Genomic DNA, 26,680 nt, shown 5'->3' with positions numbered 1-26,680 from the left:
TTTACAAATTAGAAGTTAAGGAGCAAATTACTAAGCTCCTAAAGTAATGGAAGGAGGAAGGAAATTATGCTTGGCTGAAGCTGGATTAGTATATGTCAGGGGTTTTCAACCTTTTTTAAGAAGCGCTGCCTTCTGGTGGCAGCGGCTGGACATGGAGCGGGGGGGGCCTTGCATGCGGCACCAGTGCAGGGTGGTGGGTGGTGGTGGTTGCACGTCGAATGGCCGGTCGCATGGCAGTGGCTGGTCTCATGTGTGGCTCCGTGGGCTGCTGATGGGCCTTGTACCCAGCCAATCCCATGCCACCCATCAGTAGCCAACTGGCACGTGGTGGTGCAGGGTGGTGCATGGCGGTGCTCTATCTCCACCTACCCCCACGTACCACGTAGCACCTTTCCAAGTACCCCCGGGGACACGCGTACCTCTGGTTGGCATCCTCTGGTGTATGTGACTATATTGGTTAAGTGAAATTAATAATTTGAAAGTTGTGTCCGTTTTCTGTGAGTGTATGGGTATCTGTGGTTTTCTGCTTTGTTCAAGTGGACAACTGTAGTGTCTGCACTAGAAGTATGTACGTGGCCACTGTGCATGTTTTTGAATATTTGGAGTGATGATTCAAACAATTGATTAAAAGCAATTTTTGAATTCATGTTTGTGACTATTCACATGGGGGAAACCCGACAGGAATTAGTTTTCTTGTCTGGTCTAATCAAAACAGACATCTGCAGTGTTCTACTCTCCAGTGCTGTTTATGAATAATGAAGTGCTCATACAAGACCTATGGATCTAGAGCTGGGGGTGGAAATAATGATCAAACTGTGTACCTATGTTCACTGACAATTTTGTCAGGAGAAAACAAGGCTTATTAATTGAATACATTGTTTATGGATTATACATTAAGCAACACTCCAAATGATACACTCAATTGCTATATCACACCCTCACTTTTTAATTTGGTCAGGACTAAATGAAAAGGAAAGAGAGATACTCTATTTAGTCAAATCTAAAGGACCCCCAAATCTAAGAATCAGTGGGTGAGGTGGGCATGCTAGTAGGGAGGGAAAGACTGCAGAAAGACCTGGATAGGTTGCAAGGGTGGGCTAACAAAAACAGGATGCGTTTCAATACGGACAAGTGCAGGGTGCTGCACTTGGGCAGTAGTAACCAGCAGCACACTTATAAGATGGGAAACTCCCTTCTTGAGAGCATGGAGGCAGAAAGGGATCTTGGAGTCATCACTGAGTCCAAGATGAACATGGGCTGACAATGCGAGGTCATGGTCGGCAGGGCTAACCGGACCCTATCGTGCATCCACAGGTGCATCTCAAGTAGGGTCAAGGAGGTGATCCTCCCCCTCTGCGCGACACTGATCAGGCCGCAGCTGGAGTACTGTGTCCAGTTCTGGGCACCCCACTTCAAGAGGGATGTGGACAACATTGAGAGGGTCCAGAGGAGGGCCACCCGCATGATCCGGGGACAGCAGGACAGACCTTACAATGAGAGGCAACGGGACCTGAACCTGTTCAGCCTTCACAAGAGAAGGCTGAGGGGGGACCTTGTGACCGTCTATAAACTCACAAGGGGCTCCAGAAGGGTTTAGGGGAGACCTTGTTTCCCCTAGCGCCCCCCGGGATAACAAGGAATAATGGCCACAAGTTATTGGAGAGTAGGTTTAGATTAGACATCCATAAGAACTACTTCACAGTCAGGGTGGCTAGGATCTGGAACCGACTTCCAAGGGAAGTGGTGCTGGCTCTTACCCTGGGGGTCTTTAAGAGGCGGCTCGATGCCTACCTGGCTGGGGTCATTTGAGCCCAGTTTTCCTCCTGCCCAGGCAGGAGGTCAGACTTGAAGATCTACAAGGTCCCTTCCGACCCTACTTCTATGATTCTATGATTCTAAGATGATCCCCCAGTAATTAATTTCTATATATGGGAAATATATAAAAGTGCTATAATTTTTCAGGTATAGAATCTGATTATCAGAGGTTTGTTTTTAATTTTTCTCTCTCTCACTGCTACAGCAGGCAAAATAGTGGTGGGTGGAGGGGAGGTGTCAGGTGCCCCTCTTGATATCTGCCCCTCCCAACTTCTTTCCCCTATAGCTCCTCCCCCCATGCCTTACTGTCAGACCCTGCTCAGTCTGTGTTCCTTCCCTGAGCACATGGAAGTTTTGAAATGCAAGGGGCCACAAAACACTGATTTTGAATAAATGTACCTATAGTAATTTACGTATAGGAAAATTACTATGGGTACCTCTAGACTTAGTTCATCTAGAATTGATGCACTGTACTTTGTTCCCACTGTTGCAAGTTTCAGCACAGGTGCTCCATAAACACACTTTTGGGCAGCACTATTGTACCGACTTATGCATAGTACAAACTATGCTTGATATTAGTCCAAAGCCAAAAAGCTTATGATTTATTATATAGTTCACTGGGCTGGGTCTCAGCAGAGTCAACAGTGTTTCAAGCCATGGTGACTCCACAGCTCAGCCCTACTCAGTTTGTGCGTGTACTCCAGATACCCCTCACAAATGTTCCATCTAATTATCCCCTTTTGTGACTGGAACTGGGTGTTCTTGTCACAAGTACTGGGATCCTCCAAAAATGTATAAACAGATAAAGCATGGGGCTTCCTGGTCCATCTCCATCTCCAGCCACAAGCCTCTTTGTGGTGCCATAAACCACACATGGTGAATGTTAAAACATGCGCTGCACTGCAAATTTGCAGCGTGGCAGCAAAATTTGCTACTGGGATTTCCCAGTAGCAAGAAAAATCCCCAGCAACAGAAGTGATGCAACACACACACACACACACACACACACAAAAGCATGCACTGGCATAAATGGAGGCTGAGCCATCCAGAACAACACTATGGCTGCTGTCCAAACCTCCATTATGCCCAACATATGCCCCTTCAGCTCCTGCATGCCACCGGGACACAAGGTAAGAATGCTGGGGCCAGCCCAGTTGCTGCCCCAGCCTCCAGCTCTCCCTGGCTGAAGATCTGGGAGGAGCTGGGCAGGGGCAGTTGGCTCATTGTGGGACAAGTTGTCCCATTATGAAGCACACATGTTGGGGCATACACTGAGGCAATATGTGCTGCTGCAAGTGTACACCCCTGCTTATCTAGATGTGGCCATGGAGGGCAGGGCCACACCAATCATATGTGATGGGCCAAGAGGGGGCAGCAGAGCCTCTCATCCACATGATATTTGGTGATATTTGTTAGACATTTAAGGTTGGTGAAGAAACAGGAATAATTGGAAATAGAAAAGAAAGGTGCATCTCAGCTGTGGAAGTGAAGAAGAAGTCAAAATGTAGTCAGTATAGTGTAGTGTAGAATTTTTTTTGGAATCTGTAGGTAAGTTTTCATATTATTGGCTTGGTTTTGTAGCCCTTAATGGTAGCTTTACATCTCACTGGAGTCCGTGAGAAGGTCACGTACAGAAGAGGAGGACTGGGTCCAGTAGAGTTTTTGGACTCTTGGTAAGTTTCATTTAGATATTTTGTTCTCCTTTTTCTTTTCAACTGTTAAAGAAAAATCATTGACCTGTGTCTGCAGAACGTTCAAAGCAAAAATCTAATTTCCTGTGAACTGTTTTATCTTGGTGTCTCACACAGCAGACAACTGCATAAGGATTAGATTTCTGTTAGGCTGGATTACTGGAGGAGGTGTATTCAGACACCCATCAGATGTTGTCGTGCACATTTAGGAAGCAGTTCTGTGTTTAATGATGTGTTAGAGGAGACCTATGATTTTGTTTTTTTTATTTCATTGTACCTCTGCTAACGTTAGAGAAAACAATGAAAGTAAGTTTTTACCAGGTTCCACACACATTACTATTGGAAATGGTTGGTGCCATTCCTCTGTAACAGTAACATATTTATTTTATCCCAGTGAAATAAAAATAAACCTTTCTAACTTCTGTATATATTAACAAGGGGGACTCGAAACAGGAAACTCTGGGATTTAAAGAAGCTGCTATGCCCACAAATTCTGTAGGAGGAAGGCACCATTGGAGCTCAAAACTTAGGGGGAAAGTAAGAGGGTAGTTTGTACAATTTCTACATGTGTGATTACTGTATGTATAGAGGTGATGTGCCCAGTACATTTCTCATTGCTCTCTATGTTCCATTTGGGCCTGACTTGTTCCACAAGTAGCAGGCAGTGAATTGTCACTGAACAGCAGCATACAAAACATGAGACTTCAGACAGGATAGGCCTATCCTCAGTACTTAGAAATTTTGAGTCTGAGCCCATTATAAAATGTGATGTCTTAGTCTTACTACTTATGGTTTCTAACCTTTACAACATTTCCAAACTACTAGATTAAGAAAAATTAAATGAAAGCTGAACTTCTCAGGTAATCTGATTTTTATTGTCTGCTAAAATCACAAAATTGTCATTAATTATGCATTAATGGCCTTTGGCTTGTTACAAGCCCTGCAGTGGCAGGGCCAGCTGACAGAATAGAACACATTGAAGAGGTTACTGTCTCTCAGAAGAACTAATAGGGGAAAGTATAATTTAAACACATCCATCATACCTCAGCCTCGACAGCAAGAGGCATGAAAAGTTCCCTGGCTATTTAGGCTGTGGAAAGGCGTTTGAATTTCCTGGAAAAGAAAGGAAGAATAATTGTGGGGGAGGGAGAAAAAAAAGCTAAAAGAAGAGGGAGGCATGAAGACAAAGTTAGGATATGAAGAGATATGAAAATAAAAGAAAAGCAGAACATAGTTGAGTAGAAGATTCTTGATCCTGTTTGAATGAAATTCCTCTTCAGGAGATGATAACAAAGCTTCTTAAAATGCAGTTCTGCTCTGAAAATGTGCAGAAACACCACTCTTTTTTCTCAACAGAAATGGGGGTTTTTTGCATGTGAATTAGATTAGTTGACTTCATTGACAAAACTATGCTTTCACTGGCTTTTTCCCGTTATTGTTGACAAGTCCACAGAGTTGTGTGATTTAAGATCTATAAATGAGTGCTACTAAATAAGACCAAAGTAGTTTTGAGAGCTTGTGTTGGATTCTATTCTGTCTTGTGCATTATCAACAGAACTCCTTTCCAGGTTCCAGTCTGTCATACCTAATCATGCTCATTGAAGGCAGTGGGGCGGCTCATCTTCAGTTTAGCTTGTGGTATTGTTTTGGGTAGGAATATGTATGAAAAAAAGAATCAAAACACTCTTATTTTTGCAAAATAAATTAAAAAAAAAATTAAATAATGTGACGTGAACCTGGAATCCTATGATACCATTTATCTGGAGTTACTTTTCAGATGAAAATCATGCTTAAAAATTGACCAATTTCATGCTCATTCTTACTAGACTGTACTTTTGGTTCTTCTGAGCTGTGTAGTGTATACCTTGAAAATCTTAGGTTTAGTGTTACTAGTACATTACCATCAAATCCAGGTGCCCTGTTCAGTACAGCATTCAGACCCTTAACACCCTCCTAATAACTTTGTATCTATTTTGTATTATGTATCTATGTGATTTATATGTTGCCTTTCCCAACAAAGGCTCAAGGCAGCTAAGAGCACAAGAAACAGAAAGGCATCTAGAATAAATTAAATAATAAAACACAGCAAACCTGGTTGCAACCGGGGCAAATTTACAGGGGCTTTTGAGGATATAAGGACAAAATGAGGGTTAATGTTGGAATCAACAATAGGCAGACAAGGTTCCTTGGGTGAATTTGATATTCAGCAAGCTTTCGGGTTCAAAAACCCTTCGTCAGGCTAAGGAGGTTTCAGCAGTTGGTGTGTGCTCTTCCTGGATGGAATGAAAAGTCAACAATCAACAATATATTTTCTAGTTCTTTTTTATTTCCATTATATGAATATTACCTATTCTTTCTCTTTGCTTTCTCTTATGTAGCCTCTTCTGTCTGAGAAGATGATTTTTTATCTCATTAATAAAAAGTGTATATAAAATAGTTTGCTGATGCAAAGACCGCTCCACAGCACACAAGCTCAGCTGTTCTGCTCTGCACACCAAGTCCATGCACTGCCCTAATGTGAGCCTTGTATGCTGTGGAAGGCTTTCCCATCAGCTGTTTCTGCCCTACCAATTTATTTTTGAGTGTTTGTTATGAAATGTCTGCAGCAGCAGTCATCTTCCCACACTTAATGTATTTGGTGTATTTTTAAGAGCCACTTGACTGAGTTTACTCCTGAAGCTCTGCACTGTGAGTGCGCACCCCCCTCTGTTTTATTTCAGTCCCTTGAACAATTACAAGGCCGTAGTATGTGTAGTGGGAAGAGAAAAATCTGAGATTTATTGTGGAGCTTGAGTTTCTGTTTTCACTGAAAAAGAGCTTTCTTTGAACTGCATTCAGCAAGTTCCCTTTCTCACAGGAACGTTGCCAGAAGATGGCATTGCTGTGCACAGAGCACCCATCTCCATTGCAACAAGTCATTAAGAGTGAGTGGAAAAAACTGCAGTTCGAAAGTCCATTAGCGTGAGTCAGGCTGACAGGAAATGAATTTGCCTTCATATCTCCCATCAAGGACAATTCCATTAAGGACTCCAAAACCTACAATATGCTGGGCAGCAGTATTTGGTTTATTATTACTGGTACACTAATAAGTAGCTCATATTACAAAATACAGCTTCATCCTTGGTAAGCCAAGCAGAGTAGTCTAAAAGCTGTAAACCCTGGAAAATGAACACAAGTAGCAGAAGATATAACCTTCCCTTCCTCCCTTACTGCATGGTTTCAACATCTGTTTATTCCCCTCAGAATTTGCCCCCACAAATCCTTATTAGCCCAAGGGAAATAAGTTATTCAGTAAAATCTCTTTTTTTCTTTTTTAAATGAGAGGCAATTAGTGTTCAAACCTTTGACAAAATTCAGGGCTTCATACCATTGAGATCTCTATGTAGGAGTGCAAATTCAGTCAGTGTAAACCCCAGGGACATTACCTAACCTCTGGGAAACTAGATTTCTGGGAAAAAGCAAGGCTGTGCTGAACTGTCAAAATCTCATTTGTCTTTTTATGTTTACACTCACTTTCTGGATTAACGAACATGTAGAGCACTGTAGACCCCCCACTTCCAACTTCTAGTGGAGCATATTAGCAATGACAGTCACAGCAGACTGACTGTTTTGGGATCATACTCATTAACAACTGTTGCTTAGTGTAGTAAGGCAAAAGAACTGTACTTTGAGCAGTGTATCCCATGTGGAACTATGTTTGCTGTTAAGGATTGAATTTGACTGGTTGCCTGCGTTTGGAGAATTGATGAAAGCAACTTGCTGCCCACTGGTTGCTGAATTCCTTCTTGGTGCTGATTTGATTCTTGGAAATCACTTGGCTTTGCTCATCCTGCTGGCTGAATGTAATGAAGTACCTTCCTCAATTATATACAAAACACAAACCAGAGACAGTTACAGAAATGTAATTAATAACGCAAAACCTAATGCTGGAATGGACAAATAGCAGAGAACTTCCTCCTGCCTGTGCTGTGATTAAAGCTGAATTCCTGTTTATCAGGGTTTTTTGAGAGAGACACATAACATCAAACAGAAAACCAGGTCATTGACATTGTTCAGAAAAATTGCAATCAGAGGCAACTATAGCTATTACTATAGCCAGTGAAGGCCTTGATATGCAACTCTTTACAGTGGGCAAGATCATGTCTTCTGACCCTTGTACAAGAAGGGGAGGGAGCACCTTGGTGTAATCATTTTTCCTATCTCCTTCCTAGAACTCTGCCTTAAAAGGCTCTCCGTGGGGTCTGGCTCTATTCTGGTAAAACAAAGGAGGGTTTGGTATTGCCTTTTTCTAGGTGGGCCAGGCCTGAGTGGGGTGGACTGTCATATATTTTACCCTACCTAACCTCCTAGACTCTCACAGGAAAGAAATGTAGTTTTTGGACCTGTTATTCTTCCTCCATAAGCCTTCTATGTCTGAATAGCCATGTCAAGAGAATTCAGTATGCGTTTGGCCCAGGTTTTTCTACAGGTCATTTTGTGAGGAAAGAGCTAACACTTTCTTGTTTGGAATAATTTGGGAGGTATTCAGTGAGAGTTTCCTTGCAGAGTTGGCCTTCCCCTTAGTTTTTTTGCTGAGAAGGACACTCTAGCCTAATCTTGTTCAACAGAAAACTGTAATTTTACAGTGAATTCCTCAGATTTCTGTTATCATCTAAAGAAGCATATTGCTTCACATTCTATTGCTTACTGACTGTGTTATCTTTTTCCTGCTACTTCTTCTCCCTCTTTTTGTGTTATATTGTAAACATTATACAGACTTAACAATGGAAACGCTATTCCAAGATCAGCAACTTTGAAAATTGTTTGGTTGATGTTGTGATTTTTGTCCCTTTCTGATGTTGACCTGAATCTTTCTTTATTACTCTTGAAAATATACAGAGCCTGACATACAGCTGCATTACTTTAACAGAGTAGAGCTATATAGGCATAATAGTAAAGGACAACAGAGTAAAACTTTATTAAAAAACAGAATAAAACTGCAGTAACCTAATGAGGAGTCTGTAATTATCGCAGAAATAAGTGTGGAGGAACAGCTCTAAATAAACACAATGGCTTCTTTCTATTCAAAAGAGAAAAGAAGTGACAGTTGCTTGCCCTAATGTTCTCACCTAAAATATCCTCTAGCAACCTGCAATTCAAGGGGAAGGGTTACTAAATCACCACCTCTGTCTCCCTCCATAGCTGCAAGTTTAGAAATAATATGGCCACTATTGGGCCTGATCCAGTGATTCTCTTACACTTAATGTTCCCATTGAACTCAGTGGGAGTTCTGGATGCACAAGGGATGCAGGATTGGGCTTGGCATTGTATTTGCTCTGAGTGGCTAAAAGCATTATTGATTCCATTTGGTATGAAGTAAAATTATTTTAGATGCATCAGGAAAATAGGAAGACGGATGGGGAAAAACAGAAGCGAATGTTCCCACACAAACACATTTCATTACCAGTGTTGGAGTGATGCTGTTGCCATGATAGTCCAGAAAATGTGAAAGGCAAGAATTCTTGTGGGTGATCTCTTTTATCGGCCTAACTGCATGCCTAGGTTAGACATAGATGAGCTTTCAAGTATCACAGAATAAAAGATATCATCCACAAGAATTCCTGCCATTCCATGAGTGAGAGTCTACATTATAATTAGACCATGTTAAGAGCACTTAAAACTTGAATAATCATACATGGAGGCTTATTAACAAATGCTAAATACTCTCTTGGGGTCCTAAAGTTACGCCACTTTGGGCTGGGATTATCTATGAGTTAGGCTACCTATCTTGAATTAAATTAACTTTTGGGTGTTCACTTGAAATGAAACCACCAATTTACAGTCCTCCAGTATCCCAGGAAGCAATACTCCTAGGTATACTACTATCATCCAGGACTCTATGGCCCTGGACTGACAGCTGGGAACAGCTGGCCAGCAGGTGGGGGGATGGAGTGAGTGGGGAAAGAGTGGGAAAAGGGTGAAGAGGGGCATGGGAAAGGGATGAGGGGGGCAGGATTGGAGGATGGAAGAGGGAGGGGGGAGGGGGATAAGAGAGCAGGTAGGTGGAGAGTTGCTAGGCTGCTGTCTCTCCTGCCCCGCAGCTTTTCCCTCTAAGCCTTGAATCACCCTCTCCACCCCCCAGACCACTGCCCTGCAGCCTTGATCAGCCTGAGTGACAGAGCCTGAGAGTGGGGAGGGGTTGTATCTCTACGCCTGGGATCCCTGCAGACCAAACTGACACGGTGTGTGTCCAGATCCAGCCTTTGCCAGGCCCTCCAACTGAAGGAGGGGCAGAAGACAGGGGCAGGGGAAGCAAAAAGCTGCTGGCAGCTGCAGAGCCTGGTGGGGGCTAGATCTGGGTGCACTGGGGCATTATGGGCTGCAGGGAGTCTGGGAGCAGGCAGGGACGGGGAACCAACCCTGCTGCCACTGCTGCTCTCAGGTTGATTGGGGATCACAGCAGAGAAATGACCTGGAGGTGGCAGGTGATTCCATGATAGAGCGGGGATGCAGGGGCAATGAGGGGCAGTGGGGTGATTTGGGGGGCAAAAGGTCTCCCCCCCCCAGCCTGTACTGTGGCTAAAGAGCTGGCAAACAGGGAAGGCATGGAACAGACTCACAACCATCAGCCACGCCCCTGCTCACAAGCCCTCTAGCGGCAGGTCTGAGCAGTGCATATTAGAGATGGTATTAACCTTGAATGTGAGACTGATTACCAGGGATCTTGGTTTTCTCTGATAAAAAAATCACAAGTTCTCTGATGAAATATCGCAAATTCTCTGACAAAACCCCCCAAATCCATTATTAAAATTAAAAGCCCCCTGCAGCACCCCCCAAACCTGTGCCCCTCACATCCCCCAATGTCTCCCCCAGCCCTGCTGGTGCCTCTCACTGCCCCTAAAGCCCCTCCAATACTGCTGGTGACCCTCACTGCCTCCAAAGCCCCCCCCAACCCTGCTGGTGCCTCTCACTGTCCCAAAATGCCGCCCCACCCCAGCTCTGCTGGTGCCTCTCACTGCCCCCAAAGCACCCCCAACCCTACTGGCATCCCTCACTGTCCCCATAGCCCCCCAGTACTGCTGGTGCCTCTTACTGCCCCCAAACCCCAGCAATACTGCTGGTGCCCCTCATTGCCCCCATAACAGCCCCCTGCCCTACTCGTGCCTCTTGCCCCCCACCCACAGCCTCTGCCCCCAGCCCTGCCAGAGGGGGCCCCCAGATGCCAGGGCTATGGGGCCAGAGCCCCAAGTCTGTAGCTCCCTGCCCCCAACAGCAGGCAGCTGTAGCAGAAGCAGAATGGAGCTGGTTCCCCCACTGCTGCCACTTGCTCAGGTGGGGGGCAGGGCCAGCTCCTGGCTTCCCCCAGCCCTGCTGGTGCTCCCAGCCATGACCTGCAACCCCTCAGACCTGCCAGAGGGCCCCCAGCCCCCTGCAAGCCCCACTTACCTCAGGCTCCAGGAGAAGAGTGAGGCTGAGCTGAGCAGAGTGGAGCCATGGCTGAGTAGGAGTCTCAGGTCCTGTCTTTTCCCTCCCACTCCTCCTCTGGACAGGGCTGGGGGTTTCCCACCCTGTTTGCAAACAGCTTTTGCAGGCTGGAGCTCAACCAGCCCGCAGAGCTGTTTGCAAAAGCAGGAAATCCATGGGTTTCTCTGCTAAAAGGAGAAATCTGTGTTTTCTCTGATAAAAAGGGGAAATCCGTGGTTTTCTCCGTTTTTCCATGGGAAAAGGAAAACCTGGATCCCTGCTGATTACTAGCACATTTTAATCTTAACACAGACTAACATTCCTTAGAATTCATGCCTTCTAACTCTAACGTCATCTCACTCCATTACAAACATTTTTTTAGTCTCCCTCCCTTTTAGTTTTTATGCTTGTGAATGTTTTTCATTTGCAAGTTTCTCCGTCAAATTCCCACTCCACACTTCCTCTGCCTGCTTATCCAGGCTTTACAAACAGTATTAGAACCTGTAGTTTCTTTTGAACTCAAACTAAGCCATTTTAACTCTATGGCAAGAGAAACATCAATCATGTTAACATGATTTACACACAACCTGTCATCTTCAGCAAAAACCTCCTGATCTTGTTCAAGAAGAGATCTGTCCAACAGCTGTGCACAAGTTCCAGAAGCCAAAATTGTCTTTTTGTTGTTAGTTTATTGATTGGAATACTGCTTAGTACTAGCATTAAAGCTTTGGCAGATCCAAAAGCCCATATTCAGTACTTCTCAATTTGACATTGAATTGAAAGTATGAGTTAATACATCAGAATGTCATATGATGGTTTCCTTATTTCCATTTATACAAAGTTTTAATGCTTGCTATTGTCTTTTTTTCCTGATTTTAATACTACATTGTTTTTTCTGACAATTTTTCAACTTGCAGGATACTACCTTCCCACTAAATCTACCATGGCTATACCAAGAGCTGAGTATTGATGTACAAAGACTATACAGGATTCGGCACATTTTAGCATTGCTTTTGTGGTCTTCTTTGTAAAATTGCACTTGCTTCTAGTATGTTTCACTGTTAGACCCTTTTAGCTTGAAGGACACTAATAATGATTACACTTTCTGATTTGATGCCTATGCCGGACTGAAGTGCATGTTATTACAAAGAAGACTACTAGGAAATGCTGTTTTCTGTGAATTATAACATGGAGTGCTGTTTCCTGATCCATCTGTAGGGAATGAGTTCTTGCATTGCTGACCTATTTTTTTTATTGCTTAGAAATACCCATTGCTTTACCTACATCTTTCACTTATTTGCTTTCTTTTTCTCTTTAGCATCTCTTTCCTTAGTCCTCCTTCATTTTTTTTTCAGAAATAAGCAATATGTACATAAGAGGGGTCATCCTGTGCAGACCTACCTGACAGTTCCTACTGACTGTGGTAGGTATAGACCACATTTGGTTCAGGGCCCTGACCTCAACATCCATTGAAGTCAGCAGAAAGACATGCATTTGTTTCAGTGGAATGGGCCTGGAGGTAGATCTGGGCCAAAATACAGGTCCACATAATCCATCAGATTAGTCTCTGCTGCCTTTTATTAAACATTAGTCCTTAAATTCTCACTAGACCTTTTTGGATAAATGTAAACTGGCATTACAAGACATCATAAAATTACCTTTGCAAGGAATACTAATGTTGAAAGGAACCTTTTCAATACTTCATAATATTAGCCTTCCTTTTAAACTGTTGATTGGTACCTGAAAACTTTCTGTACCTAAAAGCATGGAAGGAAATTAAGTAATCTTATTAAGTATCTAATGTATGATCTTGGATATTCCAAGCAAATTATCACAGTTTTATAATCTATATATAATATTTAAAATTAAGCACAGCTAAGAATTAAAATGTGTTTACATGCAAATTACTACATACAGTAAATAGTCCACAGAGGTACTGTTTAATGGTACCAGCTATTTTAGGTAGTCTGAAAATGCTACCCAGACTTATTTAAAAAAAAATATTTCAAGAACATGTTCTGCAGTCTGACCAGGCCAAACCTGATGTTTAAATTCCATTGTATTGCAAACTTTAAACTACTGAATATGAAAAAAAAACCTGTCAGAAAGAATCATGTCCCACTCTCCCTATTTTAACTACTACTACTTATCTATTTGTCATGATTTTTATTTTATTTTCTACTTAGAATTAAAAAACTTACCCTTTGTACATGTATATGTTAACAGCCAGAGCAGTAAGATCACCTGGCGTATGCATAGTCTTCTTACACAAAGATTCTCAAACACTTGTCATCAAAATTTATGACAAAATTCCCATTGGTCCTTTAGTAGGTGTAGCTATTTCAAGGGTAACTTAAGAGTTTTTCTCTTTCAAGTGCAGAATTTATTCTTACTGAGCAATATGTAAAAGATGAAACTGAACATACTTTTTTGTATATTTTTGCCAGAATACAAATAAGTATTTTTGCCAGAATAAGGTGAAAAAATTTCAATGTTAAAAGATGCTGTGGTTATGATGGTATCCTTTTATGTATAGTTTCCATAGCCATAGTTCATCAAATGGATTTCCGCTACCACTCATCAAACAGTGCTGTGTTGTGAACGTATTTGTCATACTCCCTGTCTCTAATGGACTGACAAGTCTATTAGTCATATGCCCTATCTGTAATGTACTGACAAATATGCCTGTTCACAACAGTCCCCTCTACACGGTGCAGGTGTTGTACAGGCTCCATGCACCCTGGGTCCTGGGAGCTGTCATCTCCACATACCACTGGGGCTGGGAGATCGCAGCTGCTGTGCTCTTCTCACTGCAGGAGGGCTCCACAGCTGGGAGAATGCAGCAACTACATCTCTCAGTTGCGGAGGTGTAGCTTGGAGTTCCCCTCAGTTGAGGGGGGCTCCCAGCCACAGGAGCTTGCTTCTTGCCTGTGCAGGGGGACCCCAGGATTGGGCTCCCCCTGCATTGGCAACAAGGTGCAATGGGATCTAATGTTGTGTTCCCACAACCTCTCCCCCTGCCATGCACGTGTGATATGGCAGGAGGCAAGATTGTGTGGATTGCGCATTAGATCCTATTGCACCTTTACCTGCATGTGTAGAGAGGCCCTAAGCCTAGTAGTAGACTATTCAAATCTTGGAGCTTATAGCTATGTTTGTGTGTAAATACCCTTAACTCTGTAGGAAGTTCCAAGCCAACTTACATCCTATACCTGAAAGAAATCAAATAGGCCAGGCCAAAGTGGATCTGGCATACCAGAAGACAGCACGCTTTGCTTACGTGTTGCATATTTTTTCCCTAGAAATGTCAGCCTGTACATTCCCTTCTACTACTGTCCACTTGGAGTTTCCTGTCTTCCTCTGCACCTACCCAGCCCACCACTCAAGAGGCTTTCAAAAAAACCAAAATAACCTCTCCCATAATGGTAACCAGAAGCAGCTGTATAGATAATGTATTTGATTAACCACTTTTTCATTCTGGTTTTACACCACTGCATTTCTCCTGAGTTCAGGGGAGTCACCATGGCATGCAGACTTAATAATGCAGGAGTGATTCAGCCTCAATGATTTTGATTCAACTCAAAGCCTCCCTTCACAGCTGGCGTAATAGACTGGTAAACAAAGCAGTCTCCCTTGCAATTCTAAAGCAGCTGTTTTTCTTCTTCTCCCCTTTCCGCCCCCCAAACTTCCCAACCCCTGTCAGGCAGTTGCTGCTGTTTCCACGCGCAAACAACCACCAGAAGAAGGGGTTTATGCCCAAAAGCTTGCAAATAACAATTTTTCCAACTATTTAGTTGGTCCAATAAAAGATATCACATTTACCTAAAGAACCTTGTCTGACCAAATCAAACCTTCCTTTATGGGAGGGTGGCCACACAAAACCTTAATCAGGAAACTGGAGCACTTTGTCATTCTCCTCCTCTCCCAGGCCTTCAGGCTGGCATACAGGGGCTGTGCCTGGGGGTGGTGAGAGTGGTACCTGGTTGTGTTTGAGATGGTATCTCCCCGCAAAACAGCTTCTGCTTTAACCAGGGAAGGATGGCAGAGGGAGGGGGACAGATGTGCCAGCAGGATGCTGAGGGGGGCTGGGAGCCATGTGTCATGGCAGCTGGGGGGCAGGCGTTAGAATCATAGAAAATTAGGGTTGGAAGGGACCTCAGGAGGTCACATCTAGTCCAACCACCTGCTCAAAGATGGAACATCCCCAACTAGATCATTCCAGCCAAAGTTTTGTCTAGCCGGGTTTTGAAAACCTTCAAGCAGGGGTGACACAGGGGGTGCACATGCACCCCGAGCATGGCGATGCACCCCCTACAAAGAAGCACCACCAACAATGTCAGCGGTGTCTGCAGGTGGTTGCCACTTGCTACCCTGCCGCTGGCACCACTAGCGGTGTCTGCAGACGGTCTGCAATCCCTGCTGGATGCTGCTGACACTGGCGGCAGTGGCTGCAGGTGGTCGCCAACACTTGGTCAGCGCTCGCCACCCCCCACCGCCAACAGCGCTGGTGGCGTCTGTGGGACCTCCCCTGCTTACTGCTGCCACGCTCCCACTGCTCCTGCCACTGCACTCCCGCCACTCTAGTCATCACTGCCATGCTCCCACTGCTGCCGTGCCCCCCAGCCGCTGGGGGCCCGAGTCATTCATGTCTACAAGGATGGAGCTTCCACCACTTCTCTGGGTAACCTGTTCCAGTGTTTTACTACCTCCTGGTGAGAAAATTCTTCCTAATATCTAACCTAAACTTCCCTTGCTGCAACTTGAGACTATTGCTCCTTGTTCTGTCATCTGCCACCACTGAGAACAGTCCAGCTCCATCCTCTTTTGAACCCCCCCTTTAGGTAATTGAAAATTGCTATTATAAATCCCTTTTCAGTCTCCTCCAGACTAAATAAACCCAGTTCCTTGTAGGTCATGTCCCCTCAGTGGTGAAAGTAGGGGTGCACGGGGGTGCATGTGCACACCCTGAGAGTGCTGGTACACCCCCTGACTGGCTGTGCTTGCCACTTAGGCGATAGGCAGGGGGGGCAGGTGGGAGCCCAGGTGCCCCTCCCCCCTGGCAAGTGCTGGCCGATGCCTGCAGCTGCTCCCAGAAGCAGTTGCAGCCACTCCCGGAAGTGGCCTCAGTGATTGGCAGTGAGTTTGGCTGCAGGGGGACCCCTCCGGTCGGCAGGGCTGGTCACGGGGGGCGGATGGGGGGGGAAGGGGGCACATGCCCCACCTAACTAAGGCAGTGCCAGTTGCCCATGCATCCCCCAGATCCCTCACCATTTTTGTCACCCTCTGCTGGACTCTCCCCAACTTGTCCACATCCTTTCTGTAGTGGGGGGCTCAAAACTGGACACAGTCCTCCAGATGTGGCCTCACCAGTGCTGAATAGGGGTGTTGTCCAAAGCCCAGCTGTGGGGGGCACCTGGGCTCACCAAATCAACCCTTCCTTTATTATGGGAGGATAGCCACAGAAAACCTGAATCAGGAAAGTGAAGCCCCCTTCCCTGCCCCAGGGGGTATGGGGGCCCACTTTCCCGGTTAAGGTTTCCATAAAGGAAGGTTTGATTTGGTCCGCCCAGGTGGAGAGCTGCGCATTGCAGAAGGCTGCCCCTTGCCTGCTCCAGGGGCTCGAGTCGCACTCAAGGAGCCCCCGTGCTCCTCCAGGGGAGCTGCCTCTTCAGCACCGGCTCCTCGGGCTTGGGCGGCCCCTGAGGGGAGCCGCCGGGAGCTCCCCCCCGCCCAGCGCGGCAGGAGGCGCCGCTGTTGTCATCGCGGGCGGGCGCTGAGCAGGCGCCGGGCGGCACTCGCGCGCAGGGCGCTGGCCGCGGGGCCGGGCTGCTCCCTCCCTCCCTGCCGGGCGAGCCGCAGCCGCAGCCGGGACCAGGACCGGGACTGGGACCTGGCGGCGCTGGCCGTGAGTGGAGCTGGCTTGGCGGGTGCATGCGGGCTCCGGGCTGCATCCCGCTCCCCAGCCTCGCGCGGGGTCGCCGCGTCTCGCTTTGCGCGTGTTCCCGTGGCTGTGCGGGGCTGGGGCCGCGGGCAAGGGGCAGCCTTCTGCACTGCACTGCTTTGCAGGCCATCTCCAGGCAGCTGCATGCGGGGTGGGGGCGAGGGGGGGGGGTGTCTCGTTCTTAGGAGCCCCAGCGCTTGCACTGAGACAGCCGCGGAGGAAGGAGGCCGGCGGCGAGCAGCGCCCCTGGGCCGGGATGTGCCCCCAGGGCTGGTGCCCAGCGCGGGCAGGGCTTGCGGGCACCTGCTCCCTGCCGAAGGAAGCCGGGGCTCGAGGGCTTGGTGGCTCCAGGCAGCCTGGGTGCCTTTGAGGACCCACCGGGGGCTTGCAATTCCCGCAGCCTGAGCAAGAAACCCAGCGCGGCTGCTCTGGTGCGGAGCCTCCCTCTCTGCAGGCTGCCAGGGCCCTGGCAATGGGCGTGTGGAGTTCTATGCCTCTCTCAACCAATCAAGCAGTGCTCAGGGCAGAAGGCTGCCCCTCGCTTTAGCCAGGCCCGTGGGCTTCATATGTAGCTTAGTGTGTCCAGTGCAGATGTACCCTGCCATCACGCTGCCTGGGCTAAGCCCCTTGCTCAGGCTGGCCCTTGCCCTCCTGTTCCTCAGCCTGGCTTCTACTTGCTCCTTCCTGTGACAGTCATTGATTCTTGACCTTTTCCATCCCCAGCCCTCTACTTCAGACCGGCAGGGTGCTTTTTCCTTTGAAAGGGGTGTTGGTGTAAGGACATAGGCAAACAGGGCTGTTTGGGCAAATGTGGTATCTTTCATTAGACCATCTAAATAGTTGGACAAATTGTCCTTTGCAAGCTTTCAGGCACAAACACCCTTCTTCAGCTAGGCTCTCACAATGCCTGAAGAAGGGTGTTTGTGCCTGAAAGCTTGCAAAGAACCATTTTCTCCAGCTGTTTAGTTGGTCTAATAAAAGACATCACATTTACCCTAAGAACTTTGTCTGCCTTTCCTTTGAAACGCTTGGTCAGACATCTGCAGGTTTAGCACCCTTCTGAAGTCAAGGGGGAATTTTGTCTCGACAGCTATGACTAAGGAGGCTTGAATAGTGTGTGTCAGCTGCTAATTGGAAACCCAGATAATCGTTTTTGTTTTGTTTTGGGGCTTTTCACAGGAAATAAAAGAAATAGGCTACAGTATATATTTTGTCTCCTGGAAGCACCTCAATTGTGCGGGGGTGTCTGATATCCTGTGGTTTATTTCTCCATTAGGAAAGTTGTCAGAGAGAGAAAACACACAGCCAGTCCTTATGCTTAAATTATTGTAAACAATGCGATGTGAGAGCTTGTGCACATTAAGCTTTTCAGAATTTGTTTGTTTTCCGAGGACACATGTATGCGCGTGATTTTTTGTCGCTGATATATAGGGGAGCCTCAGATAACACTTGGGCTGCATTTAATGGTTGCTTAGAAGCTGTTGATAGTCATACAGTGGTATACGCCTAGGGTGCTTACTTTCAGTCTTTGTACAAGTTGAAAGAGCAGATTGATTCGGTATCATATGTAGTCAGGAAAATGGATTTTTAACAAGGTCTTTGCCACGCTGTGTTCACAGTGCTTTCTGTTATGTTAGTTTTGCTTCTTTTCAGCTCCATGTTTCTCACTGTTCAGATAGGTGCACAGATCTGTGATACCCAAATGTAGATGTAATATGATTTGAAGAGATAACCCAGGAGTAGTGGTGCCTTAGGGCCTGATCCAAACCCTAGTTAAACCAGTGGAAGGATTTCTGTAGACTTCAATGGGTTTTGGATCTAGCCTGTAATTTCCACCTGTTGTTTGCTGTTCCGTCTAGCAGGGCTCTCAAAAGTTTTTGAGACAGAGTAACAAAAAATCATCTTCATCTACTTTCATCTGGACTCTCAGTGACTAAGAGATTATATGGGTGTGGATTTATAAACAATAATGCTTATGGTTTTGCCAGATTATTTCATTAGTCTGCAGCAATCGGTTTAGCCTAGCAAACTATGGGTAATTATGCCAACTGCACGCAATCCTCGACCTGGCTTTTTAATCTGTGCATTAAGCTACATTGATATTGTGCAATAAATTACCACTTGCAACCATGCTTGAGTTTCCAAAGTATAATTAGAGAGCTATTCTAGACCTGTCACACTCGTGGCTTTGAGAAAGACAAGAAAAGCTTTGTACCGTAACTGCTTCGTCTATGAATCTTCTATGTAATTCATTGAAATAAATATACTGTATTGAACCTGCTAATATCACTTACAACATCCCCACTGGTCCTGATTCTTCGCCTTTCTCTTAGTGTTAATCAGGAATGACTCTACTAAATTCAGTCTGAGTCCTAAATCAGATTTACAGAATTCAGTGACAGGTGGGCTGGACCCAGTTCTTGAAGTTTTCTGAATCATTTATTTCTAAATCTATTAGTGTTACTCGTAATGACTCTCATGGTGTTAAAATACATGACTTCTTAAGAATAGGCTGCCTTTTGGAAGAGTAGATATAAATTGATGCTTATTGAGTTTTGTCTACAGTGTGTAACTTGAGTTACATACTTGGGTTATTGTTGCATGCAGTGCTTTGGCCTCTTTTACTGATATCACTTAGCCATAAAGTACAAGCAGATATTTAATGTAGTAAACAAAGCAGCAGATTTAAATTAATGCTAATGTGTTCACAGGCTGAGCCAAAAGCTTTTTCAAGGTTGTTATAACACATTGGGCATAGAGCCTGTCCATCTAGAGCCAATACCGGTAATTGATGCTATCAGTAAGTTAGCTGTGGTAATGGTGGAAGAAGTATGATCCAGCATAGGATTTGAAGACCCTGTAAGGAAATCCTTATATCTCCATGGATTTCCTTGGGGAAGTTAGTGTCTCTGGCTAGAAACAGACATCCTTTTAGGAGCGTGATCAACTGTGTCACTATATATCAAGTCACTGGGGCTGCTGTTCTGCAGGGTTTGACCCTTGCCCCTTCTGAGTCTTCTGGGACCCAATCCTGTGGGAAAAGGGCCCCAGATGCTGTGCCCCAAGTTGGGGAAATTCCTGCAGGCAGGGGAAATACCTGCTTGCAGATCTGTCCTCCCTCAGGGTGTTGTGGCATGGAGGAATCCCCCTGCCAGAGATTCCCCCACTTCTCATCTGCAAGTGTAGAGGGGGAACTCCCAAAAGGAGTTGAGGGCAAATTATGACAGCACAAAGTTGACGTCTATTTGCAGCTTCAGTTAAATGGGGATAACAATGCTTCCTTACCTCATGAAGGTGTTGTGAAGATGAATACATTAAACGCTGTGAGATGCTTGGAGATTAATATTCCATAGACAGAATACTGAATTAATTTTAGAAGGGATGTGTGCATGTGGGTGTCTAAACTGAATGTGTTGTGTCCTGTTTTTAGAAATAAATATTGATTTGGGCCAATTACATAAAAGAGCTTCTTAAATTGTTTCTGGTATTAATCTGATTTCCTAACTGGTGTTAACACAGATTTTTAGTTGCTGAAAGTCACATGAGATACATGATTTTACAGCTTTATGTGCTTGAGATGCAATTGTACAACCCATACTGAGTATATTGATTATAATGCAAAGTTCTTCAGGTGCATAATTTATGCTAGGCCTCTGAATATTAATAGTTCTACTTGAGTGGGACTACTCAAGTCAAGGGAACTGGTATTTGGTGTTGTGTTTCACTTAATAATCATGGTCACTATTTGAATTAATAGTTTGGTACTGTAATAAAAGTTCTGCCTCTTTAGATGTGCCAATACTGAAATATTAAAACAATTCTTAATGAATTTGAGAAAACAAAACATTTCTTCAGCTATATCCCAAATTTGAACTAAAACTAGACTTAGTTGTATTGATAATGCACAACAATTAGGCATAACCTTTGTAAGATTTTTTCTTTTTTCTTTAATTTTTTAATCCCATTGGTTCTTGAAATGTGGATGGCTGTGTTAGTTTGTACTGTAGATAGTACTGTAATAAAAGTACCTGTGGCGGTCGAGTGGTAGGCCGGGCTCTAGCCCTGAAACGGCAGGCGGGTGCTTTTGACTGATGGAGTTGAATTTGGCACTGAAGCATATCGGTTGAATAAAGAGATTATTTACTTATGCCGTCGGTGTACACAGCGCAGGAAGAAGAACTGACTTAGGTTACAGTTGCAAACGTGAGCTCTCCAAGTCAGACAAAATAACATGAACGGCTTATCGGGCCGGCAGGGCACGGGGGTACGTCGGGACGGTTGGCGGCGGGGAGTTGTTGGTGGGTGATCAGTCCGCCAAGTTCACTCCGAGATGTGCGCGGAGTTCTCTGACTTGGGCGGAAACTGCTTTAACTTCTTTATGACTACAAGCCAATCGCTAGTCACCAAATGTGAATAATTATAACCGGCCAATGGTGGTGTGCGTATTTGCATAAAGTTGGAGGGAACTTTTACTGCACCGGGGTTTTCTACCATAGCGGAAAATTCCACCATGGCGAGAAATTCCACTGCGTTATAGGTATCAAATCAATGAAACATTCCACTGTGACACAGGCACTCAACTACTGGGTTCTGACAGTACCAACACTGTTATGGTATTAATACAAAACAGTTTCCAAGATAACCAGGCATGTCTGGTTTAATTCTGTTAGTGCTACATCACCTTCTTACAAGTCTATAGAAATGTTTCTATAAAGCAAAATCTGTAGATGCCATTTTATTATGTGAGTAAGCAAAATCAACTGAATATGGAAGCTTATTGGTGAGAATGGAGTTCAGTTTCAACAAATAGAGTAGAAAATGTTCACATAAGCACAAAAATAAATGTAAAGTCATTTTGCCACTTCCATGTTTACTTTTAATTGGGTGTTGAATGCCTATTGTGATAATTTACAGTGTATGTTTGCTGCAGTTTCTGTTACCTGGCCCCTCATACTTTGAAACAGCATACTGGATGCAAAATGCTGTCAAATGAGGATCAATGGAGCATGATTTCCACTCTGTTCTCCTGTAAATTACTATACAAGATGCAGAGCAGTGGTAGATTGGGCCTTCTTTGTTATGTGTTTTGCTTGTACATTGTAATTGGATGAAAATATAAGTTAGATGTGGTGAAACCGGATATTAGTTTCTTAAATAGCACATTTTATGTGCTACACATTGTAAAGATAAAATGAATAAACATAAAGTATCCAGTAACAATTATCATGATAAATTCCATTACCTCCCAGCTCTCCTGTGCTTTTGTATGGTTGTCCACCTGTGTAGGGATTTAAAAAAACAAACAAACAAATATTTTATTTTCTGTTTCATTGCCAGAGCTAAAAAAAATAGAAGCAATTCTGACTTGTACTAGGAAGTAAAGTTCCAAATCATCTGCCATTTAAAATTCTTGGAAGATTTTTGGAAACTATATTCATTATGAATATTAAAGAGTTTTTTAAAACTAAACCTTGCGTGCATTTCTATACTTATTTAAAATAGTTAATTAAACCTTACCTTGTTTACAGGTAATGGAGCTGGATCACTTTTTCCATTACCAAAGGAAAGAAGCCAGTAGGGCTGTGCGAAGCTTTGGTCCCTGATTCGATTCAGCAGAGATTCGGCCCAATTCAGTGGCCGAATCGCTGAATCCAAATCAAATCAAAGGACCCTCTAATCCTTCCGAATCAAATCGGAACTCTCCGAATCGATTTGTAGCGATTCAGAAAGATTCGGAGATTCGGACATAGACACATCTTTAAATGTTTTTTTTACATGTTAAAATGTTTTTGTTTACCTCTAGGTAGCAGATAGCTCGTGAACCCAATGGTGGGGCGCGCGGAGCATCCCACAGAAGTACGGGGGGTTTTCCAGCTCGCTCGGCAGCAGACCAGGAAATGAACCAGAAGCATTTCTGGTCTGCTTCTGGGTCTGTTGGGTGTGCGGGCCGGGAGTGATCTGGGCCCTTTTCGTGCCGCGCGGTCTGTGGCCAGCAGCCTGGGCACGCTGGATCGGAGAAAGCAGGCGACATGCTAGAATTAGGCACGGACTCGTAATGGTTGATTCAAGATTGTTTACTTACACCGAAGATGGTCGCGGCGTAGGCTGGACAGTTTCCTAGGCAAAGCTCCGCTTAAATCCTCGTTTGAGGACTCAGACAGTATTCGGATCGCTCCCACGGAGTTGTCAAGGCTCTGTGGATCCTTTTTGCGCGCAGGGAAGAGGGATACATCGAGGATTGCACTCGGTGACGGGGAGAGGCTAGAGGCTGATCAGACCCCTGTTGCCTTCTTTGAATACGCTGGGTCCAATAGGCTCTGCAGCGCTTAGAGATCTTCACAAGACGTGAAGTTCTCTTCCTCCTGATAGTCATGGAGTCCTCCAACTTGGGCGGAAACCACTCAAGCCTCTTATACGGCTAGCAAGCCAATCGCTAGCCGCCACGTGGGAATATTTTAACACAAGCCAATAATGGGGCTCGAATTAGAATACAAATGGCGGGAACTCCTTGCAACGTGCATTTCTTAGCTGCAAAGAAGAAATGCACACTGCAAAGAAAGCTTCAAACGGCGGGAAAATAATTCAGTGGTGCCAAAGCACACACAAAACAAAAATCACACCCTTGGGTTGTGACATTGGGGAGCACACTGGGGGCCATCCCCCGCACCCCCCAGCTCAGCAACTGGTGTCTCCTGGGTCTGGGGGGCCACCTGGGGTCCCCCTGCAGCTGATCGCTGAGCTGGGGAGGCATGGGGGGGCCCGCTAGCATGCTTCCCGGTGGACCCGGAAGTGGACCATGGAAGGATACTGGTGCACCAATATATTGGTCCATGTTGGATTGGCATTGATAAAAGGCAAATTAACATTATCAGCAACTGGCTTTTTTTGGCCAGTATAGCTGATAATATCAGTGATAAATGCTGCGTGCATGGGCACAGCTGTAGCATGCACATGGCCAGGAATGCAGTTGGGCAGCTTGGAGAGTAGCATCTGGTCAGTAAGTCTGTGGTGTGGAGGGATGTGTGGAGGGCAGATCGAGGTCTCCACGGTGAGGGAGGGAGTGGGGCAGGGGCAGGTGCTGCCCAGCCAGGGTGGTGAATGCAACCCTTGAAGCCAGGGTAAGCCTGTAGGGGAGAAGGGGCTGGGGGAGGGAAGGGGCGTGGGCCAGGGAAGATCGAGGCCCCCATGGTGAGAGAGGGAGTGGGGCTGGGGCAGGTGCTGCCTAGTCAGGGCAGTGAATGCGACCCTGGGACTAATCATATTCAGAAAACTAAATTCCACTATTATAAGTGTATCATAGGACTGATGACTTATAGATCTACCTCCTAGTTCCAGAGTAGCCTCCTTCTGTTCATGTTGGCCTGTCTCTCTTTTGTATGCAAGCTCAAGTTCAGTCCTTAATCTCTCTTCAGACCCTTAACCCTCTATGTTAAATACTTTATCAGTAGCTACAGACTACAGCACCATCCTACTCAACACTGGCAATGTCTACACATGCATTTACATTGCATTAAATTTACTGCCCAGTAACTTACTGCACAGTAAGTGGGAATAGGCTGGCTCTACATGTGCAGGCGTTAAGGCACATTAACACTGTGTGTGGACTGATTTGGGACTATAGTTAGTCCCAAGTCAGTCCATAAACGCAGTGTTACTGTGCAGTAAGGTGTCTACACGTGCGTTACTGGTGCAGTAACTAATCGGACATAAATTTGATACCTGGATCATTCAGGTATCAAATTTATGCCCAAGTCAGTGTAAATCATCATAGTTACTGTGCAGTACAGATGCACACCAGTTTGCAGTAATTTAGGTTACCGCTCAGTAAATGTGCACGTGTAGACGCACCCACTGCTGCCTGTAACTTGTGTGTCATCTTAGTTTGATCTCTCTTGAGGCCCTCAAATCCTGTTTTTGAACATTACACATTCTTGCTATATTTCTCTAATGTAGAAACATACATTGTTTTCCTTGTGGGATCAGCTGTGCTGGGATATAGCTGGGATCAGGGGCAGCTCCAGGGCTTCATGGGCCGGATCCTGCAGGACAATTATCCTGGGTGCCTCGCCGTGACTGGGGTACATGTCTGCATGGGCTTCCTTTGCTTTCTAGGGTGAAACACACATGCCTTGGAGTTCCCCCATGTATCCTGGACATGAAGAGGGGCCAGAATTGGGGCAGAAGTGGTGGATTGTGGGATGCCTGGGTCCCCTATTCTGCCATATTGCTGGAGACAGGTTTTCAGATGCCTTTTGGAATGTCCTGGGAAAAACTGTTATCACATTTTTTGTGGTAGCAGATTTTGGTCATTTTTCTAGGACACTTATGAGGGACATCTGAATGGGAACTGCTCTGTCTCACCATAATCAGCACATCTGTTTCTACCCCAAATACAGCCTCTCATGTCCATTCACACAGCTAACACTCTTTCCCAGACTCGTTATCTCATGTCTGCAGTACTGCAACATCTTCCCCAATACTGGTGGCTCTCAACCTTTCTAGCCTTCATACTTGTTGTGAATTTCCTGGCACCCCAGCTGAGAATCACTGAGCTAGACTGTACATTCAGAAAAAGTTATGGAGAGCTGTCTTGGGGCTAAAAAAATAAAGAGCCACTTATCTAGTTGGGGCCAGATAAGAGCATGGGTGAAGTGGGTGGGCAGGATCTCACTCTGGTGTGTTGCTCTTTCCACTGTTTGCCCTGCCTGTATCTGAAGGGACAAGGGCAGTCCAAACTGCTGAGACTGATCCTGCAGGATCTCATACACCAGTGACCGCCCCCATGGCCCCTTCCACTGGCCCCAGGAGTGTGGGAAGAATGGAAAAGATGAACTAGGCTGCAAAGAATGGCTCCATATGTTTGTCTCCACACACACCTGGAGCTGCTGGGAGCATGGAGGCAGCCAGCACAGGTGATGCCTGGGGGCAGGGGAGTGCAGCAGTGGTGGCAGTTTTCACATAAGCAGCTGCAGGGGGCACTGGTTAGCTGGAGGAGGCTCAGGGCAGGCGCCACAGCACCCTGATGCAGAACCATTGCTTTTTAACCTTGACAATTAAATATCTCTCCTGTCTTATCCATTCAAAAGGCTTCTGGGGAAATCATTTTTCTAACCATGTGACATTTTGACCATATCATTCCTCTTTATATGTACTTTCAGGGGTTCTCCCTTTTCTGTGGCATCAGATGTAACCAGTCTTCACTTTCAAGGTTCTTCATGATCTATCCTCATCATATGTATAACCTTTCACCTTCTAGTCAAGATGTCGATTCTTGCCTCTAATCAACCTATATGTCAATCTTCATTGTCCATTTATTACATTTTTAAAGAAGCTCTTTTTAATGCTGCTTCTTGTGCTTGGGAGGTGCTCTGCCTACTCATCTGCAGAACCAGGTCCTCTTTCAAAGTTGTTCTTAAGACACTCTTTGCTATGATGCCTGTTTACAAAACAACAAGAAAAAATCAAGAAAAACAGGACAAAAGCTTCGTGTACTGAGACTGCTGTCTAGCACATCAGTCAGTATTGTCTTAATCAGGGTTGTCAAATTAATTTGGCTTGGCAGGCCAGATGAGGGGTTCAGGGTTTGTCTGCAGGCTGGGTTGGGCCCACAGACTGACCCCATGTGCTGGGTACAGCACATGCTTTGGACTGGCTGCATGTGCTGCTTGCATATCCTAGACCAGTCCTGTGTGCCACATGCAGCCCATGACAGACAAGCTCTATGTACCACCCCATGCAGTTTGTGGGGCTGGGACTGGGGCCCGGGCCAGTTCACACTGCATGTGGCAGG

At 45.4% G+C, this 26,680-nt stretch overlaps 1 protein-coding gene across 3 annotated transcripts in view; it reads left to right on the top strand.

Annotated features, from left to right (window-relative positions):
• The window catches only part of ANK2 (ankyrin 2), a 699,650-nt gene that overhangs the window by 56,519 nt on the left and 616,451 nt on the right, over positions 1-26,680 (top strand). Inside the window, exon 1 of one of the 3 annotated variants that reach the window (XM_059722108.1) lies at positions 16,757-16,854. The exons of the other annotated variants lie outside the window; for them this stretch is intronic. The gene's annotated coding sequence lies outside the window, so the exon portion shown is untranslated. Of the gene's footprint in view, positions 1-16,756; positions 16,855-26,680 lie in introns of those variants that run through there. 3 annotated transcript variants of the gene reach the window in all.

Source organism: Alligator mississippiensis, chromosome 2 (genome assembly GCF_030867095.1).
Source record: "Alligator mississippiensis isolate rAllMis1 chromosome 2, rAllMis1, whole genome shotgun sequence".
In the NCBI taxonomy this organism is placed as follows: domain Eukaryota; kingdom Metazoa; phylum Chordata; order Crocodylia; family Alligatoridae; genus Alligator; species Alligator mississippiensis.
Note: the sequence above shows the minus strand (reverse complement) of the source record. Positions and strands in the feature narration are given on the sequence as shown.